General features: G+C 44.2%; 1 long non-coding RNA gene across 1 annotated transcript; it reads right to left on the bottom strand.

Annotated features, from left to right (window-relative positions):
• Positions 1 to 11502: 11502 nt before the first annotated feature.
• LOC119000299 (uncharacterized) lies at positions 11503 to 12371 on the bottom strand. Its single transcript, XR_005069283.1, has 3 exons — positions 12325 to 12371; positions 11955 to 12008; positions 11503 to 11632 (listed from the first exon to the last, which is right to left on the bottom strand). It is a non-coding gene; the product is annotated as an uncharacterized LOC119000299 (long non-coding RNA).
• Between the last annotated feature and the right edge of the window lie 448 nt (positions 12372 to 12819).

Raw genomic sequence — 12819 nt, 5'->3', positions numbered from 1 at the left:
GAGAGAAAGAAAGGGAGAGAAACATCAATGTGAGAGAGAAACATTGGCTGGCTGCCTTTCACACACATCCCAACCAGGGACCAAACCTGCAACCCAGGCATGTTTGCTTATCTAGAATTATGCCAGCTGATCTTTTGCTTTGCAGGACCTCAACCAGCTAACTGAGCCACACCAGTGAGGGCAGTTTTAATAGCTTTGTGGTAGAATCTTTAGGATTCTTTATATACAGTATTATGCCAGCTGCAAATGACAGTTTTACTTCTTCCATTCTAATTTGAATATCTTTCATTTCTTTTTGACTGATTTCTGTGGGTAGGACTTTCAATACTATATTGAATAAAAGTGGTGAAAGTGGATGTCCTTGTCTTGTTCCTGATCTTAAGAAAACCTTTTTAGCTTTTCCCCATTGAGTAAGATGTTAGCAGTGGGTCTGTTATATATGGTCTTTATTATGTTAAGGTATCTCACTTTGCACAGAGTTTTCGTCATAAATATATGCTAAATTTTGTCAAGTGCTTTTCCTTCATCTGTTGATATAATTATATAATTTTTATTTTTCATTTTGTTTGTATGGTGTATCACATTTATTGGTTTGTGGGTATTGTATCAACCTTGCATTCCTGGAATAAATCCCACTTGATCATGGTGTATGATTTTTTAAATGCATTGCTGAATTATGTTTGCTAATATTTTATTGAGGATTTTTGTATCTTTATTCATCAGGGATATTGGCCTATAATTTTTCTTTTTTTGTGATGTCTTTGTCTGGTTTTGAAATCAGGATAATTGCTCCCTCAGAAAATGAGCTTTGGAACTACCCCTCCTCCTGAATTTTTTGGAATAGCTTAAGAATGATCGGTGTTAATCCCTCTTTAAGTGTTTGGTAAAATGTACCTGCTAAGCCACCTAGTCCAAAGCTTTTTGGTTACTGATTCAGTTTCATTGGTAGTAATCAGTCTGTTCAGATTTTATGTTTCTTCTTGATTCCATCTTGGAAGATTGCACATTTCTAGGAATTTATCCATTTCTCCCAGATTGTCCAGTTTGTTGGCACATAATTAATTATTCATGGTATTTTCTCAAAATTCCTTTTATTTCTGTGGTGTCCGTTGTTAATTCTCTTTCTTTTGATTTTATGTATTTGGGTCCTCTCTGCTTTTTTTCTTGACGAGTTTGGTTAAAGGTTGATCAATTTTATTTTTCTTTTTAAAGATCCAGCTTTTTGTTTCGTCAAACCCTTGCAATTTTTTGTTCACTTATTTCTACTCTGATATGTATTATTTTCTTCCTTCTACTCACTTTAAGCTTTGTTTGTTGTTCTTTTTCTAGTTCCTTTAGATATAAGGTTAGATTATTTATCTGAGATTTTTCTTGTTTCTTGAGGTATTGCTATGAATTTTCCTCCTAGGACTGATTTTTCTGTGTCCTGTAGATTTGGGGTCATTATGTTTTCTTTCATTTGTATCAAGTCATCTTTCAGTTTCTCATTTGATCCTATTAATCCATTCATTGTTCAGTAGCATGTAATTTAGCCACCCTGTGTTTGTATGTTTTTCTTTTTCTTTTTTTTGTAATCGATTTCTAGATTTATACCATTGTGTTTGGAGAAGATACTTGATACAATTTCAGTCTTCTTAAATGTCTTGACACTTGTTTTGTGCCCTAACATTTATATTTTGCTGCTTTGGGGTGAAATGCTCTGAAAATATCATTTAAATCCATCTGGTCCAATTTATCATTTAAGGGCACTGCTTCCTCATTGATCTTCTGTCTGGAAGGTCTATTCATTAATGTAAATGGAGTGTTGAAGTCCCCTACTAGGACCCTGTTACCACTGATCTCTCCCTTTATGTCCATCAGTATTTGCTTTATGTATATATTCACTCCTATTTTGAGTGCACAAAAGTTTACAAGGGTTATATTCTCTGTTGAACTGATCCTTTTCCAGATCTCCTCCTTATTATGAAATGTCCTTTTTTATTTCTTATTAGAGCCTTTGTTTTAAAGTTCAGTTTGTCTGATATGTTTGCTTCCCCAGATTTTTTTGTTTGTTTCTTTTTACATGAAAGATGTTTTTCCATCTCTTTACTTTCAGTGTATGTGTGTCTTTTGGTCTGCAGTGGGTGTCTTATAGATAGCATATACATATATGAATTTTGTTTTCTTATCTATTAATCTACCCTATCTTTTGATTAGAACATTTAATTCATTTGTATTTAAAATGATTATGGATAGATACCTAGGGGTTTTTTGCCACTTTATTGTTCATATTTATGTTCTTTTTTGTCCCTTCTTCTTCTTAAAGAAGTCTCTTTAACATTTTTATACCACTGGTTTGGTGTGATGAACTTCTTTAGCTTTTACTTGTCTGGGAAGCTCTTTATTTCACCTTCAATTTTAAATTATAGCCTTACTTGGTAGAGTGGTCTTAATTTTCATAATTTTAAATATTTCATGTCAGTCTCTTCTGGCCTGAAAAGTTTCTGTTGAGAAATCAGCTGAGAATCTTATGGGAACTCCTTTGTAGGCAACTAACAGCCTTTCTGTTGCTGCTTTTAACATTCTTTGTCTTTAAATTTTGCCATTTAAATCATGTGTCTTGGTTCGACCCTCTTTGGGTTCATACTGTTTGAGACTCTACACTTCTGGGAATTGTGTGTCTCTTTCCTTTACCAGATTAGGGAAGTTGTCAGTCATTGTATCCTCCAATAAAATTTCAATCCCTTGCTCCCTCTATTCTTTTTCTGGTACCTTTATATGAAAGTGATGGTACACTTGAGGTTTCCCCAGAGTTTCCTTACACTATCTTCATTTTTTTTTCTTTTTGCTATTCTGATTGGGTGTTTTTTGCTGCCTTGTCATTCAAATTGTTGATAGAATTCTCTTCTGTATTCAATCTGCTATTAATTCCTTCTAGTGTATTCTTTTTTTTCGGTTATTGTATATTTCATTTCTGATTGGTTCTTTGTTATGGTTTCTAGTTCCATTTTTATTCTTACTATCTCTTAAGTTCTCACTAAGTTCCTTGAGCACTCTTACAACCAGTGTTTTGGACTCTGTGTCTGGTAGATTGCTTGCCTCAATTTCATTTAGATCTTATTCTGGAGTTTTCTCCTGTTCTTTTATTTGGGATATGTTTATTTGTCTCCTTGTTTGGCTGTCTCTCTGTGTTTGTTTCTACTTATTAGGTAGATCTGCTACATTTTCCAGTCTTGGCAGGGTGGTTTTGTACAGTAGGTGTCCTCCGGGGTCCAGTGGCACAATTTCCCCAACCAACTAAGCCTGGTGTTTCAGGAGAGCCCCTTGTGTGGGTTTCTGTGTACCCTTCTGTTGTACTTGAGTCTTGATTGCTGTTGGCATGTCCATAGGTGGAACTGACCCGCAGGCTGACTAGCTGTGAGACTTGGCCACAACCACAGCATACAAACTGCTGTGTGGGGGTTGGCCCCATGGAGTGGGATTCACCCAAGCAGTCTCTGGTGCCTGCCAAGACCACCCTTTGAACCTGCCATTGTGGGGCTAATGAGTCATGCTCTGTTGTGGTGTGAAACCAGTCACCAGGTGTGACTCTGTGTTCTAGGGCCTCTTGAGAGATGCTACTGTTCAGGCCAAGGTCAGTCACTGCCTGTGAATGGCTCCAGGCTGTCTGGTGTCAGCTACAAAGTGATCTACAGTTAGTCACAGCCTCCTGTGCTGGACCTGGAGGTGCATGGGAGGGACCATGCTATGAACCAAGGCCAGCTGTGACCAGTACCAGACCTGGGGCAGCTAGGCAAAATGCACAGAGCACCGCAGGTCCTACTGCGGCATTGCTAGTTGCCTGTAATGCTCCACCACTAAAAGAGGTTTGGGAGGTATGAGGTTTGGGTGAGTTGGGATATCAGGGAGTCCCCACAGTGGGGCCAGTGGTACTCACTAGGTTAATACAGATCCAGATTCTGCATCAGTGCTGAACCTGTGTCTATTCAGTGAAAGGTACAGGGCACACTGAGGCCAGCAGCCACGTGTCTGGGGCCTGAGAACCTTTGAAAGTTTTTTTTTAAGAAAGCCTGTAGCAGGTTGAGGATGCTTCTTGCTGTTGAAATGGTGGCGTGTGGTGCATGAATTGGGAGGGGTGGAATCTCACAGAGTCATCACGCTGGAGCAAGTGGAGTCCACCATGCTAATGTAGGTTTGTATTTGTCTGTGAGGGGAGGAAAGATGGCACTTCACGGTCAGCTGTGGGGGAGGAGGGCTCAACCAGGACAGTGGTGGCTGTCCCTCCACCCTCTGCGCTGAAGCTACACAAGTCAGTTTCTCCCTGTATGTCTCTCGCACTTCCCAAGCTGCTGTACCTTCTCCGTAGCCCAGGAGAAGTGCCTGTGAGTGAGCGAATCTGTGTGTGGGCCCTTTTAAGAGGACACTTGGGTTTCCAGCAGCCTTTTGGTCTCACCCAGAGGGATGAAATCACTGATTTTCACAACCAGACGTTGTGGGGGCTCCTCTTCTTGGCACTGGTGCTCTCATCTGGGAAACCCCACGTGGGGCTGGGATCCCTGATTCCTCTCTTGCTGACATATCCCTCCGAACTTCCAACTGCCACACGTGGGTGTAGGACCCAGCTGTTTGGCTTCTCTGCTTCTCCTGTCAGTCTCTATATGTCTCCTTCTTTACATCCTTAGTTATAGAACTTCTGTTCACCTAGTGTTCCGATGGTTCTCCAGGTTGATTGTTCTATAATTTATTTGTAATTTTGAAGGGGTCATGGGAGGAGGTATGAACAACATTTACCTGCTCCTTCATGCTGACTGGAACTTCTCTTTTCACTGTCTTTATGGTGTATTTTGATGAATAGAAATCCTTAATTTTAATGCAGTCAAAATCACCATGTTTTTAAATCCTCACTTGAGGATATGGTTTTTTTTTTATTGATTTTAGAGAAAGAGGAAGGGAGAGTGAAAGAGAGAGAAAACATCTATGTCAGAGAGAAACATTGATTTGTTGCTTCCTGTATGTGCCCTTCAGGGATCAAATCCACAACCCAGACATGTGCCCTAACTGGGAGCTGAGCCTGCAACACCTCGGTGCATGGGACAACACTCCAGCCAACTGGAGGCACCTGGTCAGGGCTGCCATTTTTTTGATGGTTGATGCTTCTGTTTAAGAAATCCTTCCCCATCCTAAAACTATGAGAATTTTTTCATGTTTTATCATCTAAAAGGTTTACTGTTCTTTCTTTTTAGTTAGGCCTTTAATTTACACAAACTTTACTTCTATATTTGATAGAGCTGTAAGTACAATTTTATTTTTTTCTATTAATGCACAATTGTTTTAGCATAATTTATTATATATATAAGAACATAGTTTTTATATACTCATTTTATAACCAGCAGGTTCCTAAATTCTATTAATTCTAATCATTTATGCATAATTTAAAAAAATTATGTAGATGCATAGTCATACTATTTTTAGTCATAACTTATGAATTGCTATTGAATACTAATAATTAAAATTTTTAATTAAAAGTTTCTATAAAATTAATCACATGCTTTTTCTCATTTATTATCCAAAGGTAGCAAATTATATTAATTGATTTTTTAATGAAAATCAACTCTGCACTTCTGAGAAAAATTGACTAGACTATGATGGATTTTCCTTTTTAATATATTGCTGATATTTTAGAATCTACACTAACAATTTGTATTAGCCATTATAATTTTCTTTTATTCATACTATTCTAATCAGATTTTTATATCTAGGTTGTGACCCTAATAAATGAATTGGGGGATAGTCCTCCTCATCTATACTCTGGACTACTTTAAACTTAGCATTTTTTAATAACTTTCAATGAACATAAAACTTACATTCTGGGGCAAAATAAAATAGTATATCAAGTTTGTCAATCATTATGTTCAATTATTCTATATTTTATAAATTATATTTTATTGATTATGCTATTATACTTGTCCTGATTTTTCCCACTTTGCCCCCTCCATTCAGCACCCCCACTCCCTCAGCCAATCCCCCCACCATTGTTCATGTCCATGGGTCATGTGTAAAATTCTTTGGCTACTCCATTTCCTATACAGTACTTTACATCCACATGGCCATTCTGGAACTGCCTATTTGTACTTCTTAATCCTCTCACCTCTTTACCCATTCTTCCTCTCCCCCCTCACATCTGGCAACCTTCTGGTAAATAACTTCTCTTGCTTTGAAGAGTCTCTCTTTAACTTTAACTTTTGGCCTTTTGATAATGTTATGTCTTGGAGTGGACCTCTTTGCCTCTATCATAATGGGGACTCTCTGCACTTCCTGGACTTGCATGTCTATTTCCTTCACCAAATTTGGGAAGTTTTCTTTCACTACTTTTTCAGATAGATTTCCAGTTTCTCATTCACTCTCTTTTCCTTCTGGCACCCCCTTGATGTGAATGAATGTTATACTTCTTCAAGTTGCCCCAGAAGCTATCTATACTACCCTTATTTATTTGGATTCTTTTTTCTGCTTGTTGCTCTGAGTGGTTGTTTTTACCTCCTGTGTTCCAAATCATTGATTTAATTCTTGGTTTCATCTATTCTCCTGTTGTTTCTCTGTAAATTCTTCTATATTTCAATTAGTGTAACCTTTGTTTCTGACTATTTGTTATGCCACTGAGGTCCTCACTAAATTCCTTGAGCATCCTTATAAACAGTATTTTGAACTCTGCATCTCATAGATCGCTTATCTCCATTTTGTTTAGCTCTTTCCCTCTGTTTTTATCTGCTCTACCTGTTCTTTCATTTGGGCCATGTTTCTTTTCCTCCTTATTTTGGCAGACTCCCTGTGTTTTTTTCTATGCATTAGGGAGAGCTGCTTTGACTCCTCCATGTCTTGGTAGTGTGGCCTAGTGTGTTGGGAACTGCCCTGCCTGGTTTCAGGAGCCATACCCCCCTCCCATGGCTAAGGCTGAGTGAGCAACCTTGGGAACATAAGCCACTAAGGAGACAAAGCTTATCTCCCTGGCAGGGGCACTGCCTCTGCTCCGTTGACTTCACCCTGCCTGGCCCCAGTGCTTGATCAGTTAGCCAATGACCGGTAAGATTCCTCAAGAGAGGGATGACCTAAGACAGGCACAATCATGGGGAGGCACCAGGGAAGGACTTGGGGGGCTATAGCAAAAGGGAGTGATGGACCCTCGCCCCTCAGCTTTGACATAGCCTGAGTCCTTATTCTGTCTATGAGAAGTCTTCTAATCTCTTGGCTGCCTTACTTTCCCTCCCTGATTTAAGCCTGAAACAATGCCTTAAGCTTGAAACAATGCTGGTGGTGGGTGCTGCTCTGTGCTGGATAGGGTGGATTCCCTAGGGCAATCAGGCCTAAGAAAGAATATGTAAAATCCTGTGAAACCTGCTTTGTTTAATATGCTTTTAATTAAATGATAAGGATCCAAGTAAGAAGTGAGTTTATTCCTCAAAGTTTTATGGCCCTTTAACTATTTGACTCTGATTCAGAATAAGCCCTCAGAGTTCTTTATTATTTATTTCTTCCTGACAATGATTGAGGAGCTTTGTGTATACACCCTGTATTCCTATGCAAATTGAATCAAATAAAAGGTTGTCAAGGCAAGGGTTGGGGTTCTTTCCCCTTGAGAGAGTGGCCCTGCCATCCCTTTTTCTCCAAGGAACTCGGTAGTCTGTGTGAATTTGTCTCATATTTCATCCATAATGCCGCGGACACTGTGGGCCAGTATCCTCATCACTAATGTATAGTAGGTGTCCTGAAAGGTCCAGTGGCACAGCCTTCCCAATCACCCAGGCTGGATACTCAAGGTGCACCTTTTGGGTGGGCTGAGTATACCTCTTCTTGTAGTTGAGCCTTGGTTGCTGTTGGAAGACCAATGGGAGGGATTTAACCAGGCCAGTCTGCTGCAAGGACAGGCTGTGACCACTGACCACTGACCTCTGCCCTCTGTGCAGGATCAGCTGTGCAGGGGCAGGGTGGTGGAGCTCCAACCTGGTCTGTGCCTATCCACTGGGTGCATTGGCCCTGGGGTTTCAGAGGTGGTACAGGCCAAGGTCAGGCCCTTACCTGTGTTTTGCCCAGGGTACCCAGCCTGACCTGTAAAGCAATCTGAGATGGCTGCTACTTATGCTGGGTTTGGAGATTCCCAGGTGAATCAAAGCTGTGACTCTAATGTGGCTCACTGAAGCCAGATGTCACTTGTTTCATAGAATTTAGTGGCCAAGACCAGCTGTTCTTATGGAACAGCAGCTTGGATGGGCCTATAAATTGGGTGGAGTAGAGTCTCTGTGGATCTCCAAGGTGGGTCACATAGTGTTAGCCAGGTTGATAGAATCTCAGATATGGCACCAGCCTGTGGGCTCTGTTGGGGGCGGGTGCTCAGTAAAGAGACAATAGTCTCTGCTCATCCCAGTGCCAGACATTGCAGTCTCTCCCTGTATGCCACTGGTGCCCTTCAAGCTGCCACCCCAGTGCTGGAGCTCAGAGGGAATGAGTCTGAGTAAGTGAGTTTGTGGTTTTGATACAGGGTGCAGCCAGGGTGGGGGGCCCGGAAAAGATTTGGAATGGTGTCCAGAACTCAAAGTGTACAGAAATATTGGAGGAAATATTAGGATGTCCTCACCGCCCCCCCCCCCAGGTGTCAGTTGGGGGAAGGGATGAATGGAGCAGGGCCATTGAGAGCTGTTTTGCATAGCAACAGTTTTGCAGCTAACCTCTGGAATGGTCATTTAACATATCTATAACCTTTAACTGGTTTCATAGATATGTTAAATAGCTGTGGCCAAGTTCTGGGCCAGGGAGAAGGGAGTGGCGGCTAACCAGGCTGGAACTGGAGCTGCTTCTCTGAGAGAGGGTCTGCTTGAGAGCCATGTGGCTTTAGCAGAGTGGGGGCTAACCAGGCTGGAACTGGGGCTGCTTCTCGGAGAGAGGGCCTGCTTGAGAGCCATGTGGCTTTAGCAGAGTGGGGGCTAACCAGGCTGGAACTGGGGCTGCTTCTCGGAGAGAGTGCCTGCGTGAGAGCCATGTGGCTTTAGCAGAGTGGGGGCTAACCAGGCTGGAACTGGGGCTGCTTCTCGGAGAGAGTGCCTGCGAGAGAGCCATGTGGCTTTAGCAGAGTGAGGACCCCCTCTTGGCCAGATGAGGGGGAGAGCCACGCTATTTAGAAAGATGTAGACCCCTGTAGCCATTAGGAGGGAGAGCCATGCAGTTTCAGCAGAGTGCAGACCCCCTCTTGGCCAGGTGGAAGAGAAAACCACGCAACTTTGCCAGAATGGAGATCCCTGCGGCCAGGTGAAGAAGAAAGACGCGGCTTTGGTAGAAGAGGCCCACACGGCTTTGGCGTGCTCCCTTTGGCTGAGTAGCCTGGAAAGCAGGAGAGACTTTGACTAGAACTTGGTACAAAGAACTCTTGCCAGTGGAAGGTGCCGCATGACTTTGGATTAATTGGAGATCCTGCCTGGACAGGCAGACGACGCAGCTCACGTGCCAGCGGCCTGAAAACGGACGTGTGCTCTTTTCCTGATTTACGGTACCCGGAGTTGGGACAGTGGGAGAAGGGAGCGCTGTGTGTGTGTGTGTAGGTGTATACCCTTAAAGACTTTAATATTTCAAGGAAGGCATTAGGCCTGAATAGCATTAAATAAACATTTTGTTTCCTTTTCGCAAATCTCTGGCATTGAGAGATGTGTTTCCAATTGGCGGCGGACAGAAGGACCTTAAGATTTTAGTGTATCGGCCTTGGGAGGGGTCCCTATTTTCTGCAGCAGGTTTTGGCATCCCTCAGTGGGCCAAGTATTGCCCCCCCTCGGACCCTTTGTTCGGTAACAGTTTTTGGCGAGCCAGCCAGGAGGATAATTGTCCGTGGCAGACCGAATCCCCTCAGGTGCGAGAGAGTGAGGCTTTAGAATTTTCCCAGTCTCTGAGGATTTCTCTGCGCTCTTGAGGGCATCGGCCGCCTAATCACACCCGGAAAGGTGAAAAGGAAACAAAGCAGGCAGGGAGCAGAGACGTGAAAGTGTTTGGGTTGAAAACTTGGTTTCTGACTGCTCTTTTGCAATAATGGAGCTGGAATTGTGGGCGATAGCAGGGGAAATACCTGGTCTTTACGCCATCTGTATTCTTTTTGCTCTGAATCTTTGTTTGCTTTGTTGGAATTGTGTGAGTAGTTCTACAGAGGAGTGTGTAGTGGTCCAGAAGGAGAAAGGGGTCTCAGAACCCCTCTCTGATAGTAGATCACAGGAGGAAAAAGATGATGAGGAAAGAAACCTCATTAATGCTCTGAACCTGGGAAATGAGGGACCCCAGAGAGTGGGAACTCCTGTGGTGATGCTACCTTCTGGGGAGGTGAGGCCCACTACGGCTTCTCCTGCCCTGCAAGTGGGAGAAGTCTTCACCACGGATTCGCAGCCTCTGCAAGTGGGCTCTGCACACCCACCGCACCAGGGGTTGGCAGGGGCCGCCTTGGCTCCTGAAAACGGAGCAGCAGAGCCCCCACCTTCACAGGTGGGCGAAGCCTGCTTTCCACCTGCATTGGTGATGGCAGCTTCAGTGCATCACTCCCAATGGGTGGAGGGCGGCTTTGTGGTGCCCCCACACCCATGGGTGGAAGGGGCCTTGGGAGCTTTCGGGGCTCCTGAAGCCGGAGTCCTAGGACCTTCACAGTTGGGTGGAACCAGAGTCCGGGTGCTGCCATTTTGGGTAAAATGGATGAGCCACGTGAGTGCCCCACCATGGAGGGCAGAGCATGCATGGGCGTCGCCATCTTGGACGACCCCGCATGCGTGGGTGCCGCCATGTTGGATGATCCCACGTGCATGGGCTCCGCCATCTTGGAACTGGCTAAGGCTTCTCTTTAGATTATAGGCTTGTATGCTGTTGCTGTGTGGGCACTGCAGCAGTTAGGTTTTCTGTGTAACTGGTTCTGATAGTAATGGCTCTGGTTTTGAAGGTCACGAACTGTGGTCTGAGAGTGACCATCTGATTTATAGGGTGTTTGCAAGGTCTAAGTTTCAGAAAGGTGAAAAATGTCCCTGCGAATCTAGGGACTTTTAGTGGAAGGTACCTGTAGTGCTAGGGACTTTTGGCTGCCACATACTGAGTTTAAGTACTGAGTTTAGGTATAGTTCTTCCCGTGTGGGGAAGGAACCAAGATTAAAAGAGAATGATGGTTAAATCTAGATGAGTAGAAATATGTATAAAGAATGTGAAAGTTCTAAACCTGGAGTAAAGGAAACCTCAACTACTTGTTTTCTGGTTTGGTGGGAAGAGAGCAAATTTCTCACATGTGTTCTGTTTCTGATCAGAAACCTGTATTGTAAGGCCTAGGAAAGGTCACCTGTATCCGGTTGGGGAGAATGCCTTTGCCACCTGGGACCCAGGGAGGGTCATTTGGGGCTGATAAGTGTTTCAGCCTGAGGCAAAGGGCATGTCTCTGCCATGAGACCGGGCCCGAAGGAGCGTGTCTCCGTACCTGAAGACCTAGTGAAGGTCACCTGTAGCCGGTTGGGGAGAGTGCCTTTGCCACCTGGGACCCAGGAAGGGTCATTTGGGGCTGATAGGTGTTTCAGCCTGAGGCAAAGCAGCATATCTCTGCCAAGAGACCGGGCCTGAGGGAGCATGTCTCCATACCTGAAGACCTAGTGAAGGTCACCTGTAGCCGGTTGGGGAGAATGCCTTTGCCACCCGGGACCCAGGAAGGGTCAATTGGGGCTGACAAGTGCTTCGGCCTGAGGCAAAGGGCATGTCTCTGCCATGAGACTGGATTGGAAGAGAGCAAGTCTCTGCCATTGGTTTCTGATTAGAAACCCTGTGTACCTGAAGACCTAGGAAAGGTCACCTGTAGCCGGTTGGGGAGAGTGCCTTTGCCACCTGGGACCCAGGGAGGGTCATTTAGGGCTGACAAGTGCTTCAGCCTGAGGCAAAGCAGCATATCTCTGCCATGAGACCGGGCCTGAAGGAGCATGTCTCCACACCTGAAGACCTAGCAAAGGTCACCTGTAGCTGGCTGGGGAGAATGCCTTTGCCATCTGGGACCCAGGAAGGGTCATTTAGGGCTGATAAGTACTTCAGCCTGAGGCAAAGCAGCATGTCTCTGCAGTGAGACGGGGCCTGAAGGAGCATGTCTCCATACCTGAAGACCTAGTGAAGGTCACCTGTAGCCGGTTGGGGAGAGTGCCTTTGCCACCTGGGACCCAGGGAGGGTCATTTGGGGCTAACAAGTGCTTCAGCCTGAGGCAAAGCAGCATATCTCTGCCAAGAGACCGGGCCTGAAGGAGCTTGTCTCCGTACCTAAAGACCTAGTGAAGGTCACCTGTAGCCGGTTGGGGAGAATGCTTTTGCCACCCGGGACCCAGGAAGGGTCAATTGGGGCTGACAAGTGCTTCAGCCTGAGGCAAAGCAGCATGTCTTTGCCGTGAGACCGGATTGGAAGAGAGCAAGTCTCTGCCATTAGTTTTTCTTCTGATCAGAAACCCTGTGTACCTGAAGACCTAGTGAAGGTCACTGTAGCGGGTTGGGGAGAGTGCCTTTGCCACCCAGGACCCAGGGAGGGTCAATTGGGGCTGACAAGTGCTTCAGCCTGAGGCAAAGGGCATGTCTCTGCCATGAGACCGGGCCTGAAGGAGTATGTCTCTGCGAGGCACCAGTGGACACATTGGTGCAAGAGAATGCCTCTACCTATATATTGTTCTGAAACACTGTTCCATATTTTACTCTGTATCTGTTCTGAAAAGGAAATTGAAGATTCTAGAAAAGGTTAAAACTTCATACTCTGTAAGAAAGTAAATAAGGAAAAGGTTTATAAATATTATAGAAAGTCTGTAGGAAGTTATAAAAATA

Source organism: Sturnira hondurensis, unplaced genomic scaffold (assembly GCF_014824575.4).
Source record: "Sturnira hondurensis isolate 20B ecotype Veracruz unplaced genomic scaffold, ASM1482457v3 Scaffold0015596, whole genome shotgun sequence".
In the NCBI taxonomy this organism is placed as follows: Eukaryota; Metazoa; Chordata; class Mammalia; order Chiroptera; family Phyllostomidae; genus Sturnira; species Sturnira hondurensis.
The sequence above is the reverse complement of the archived record's forward strand: the minus strand, read 5'-3'. Positions and strand labels throughout refer to the sequence as shown.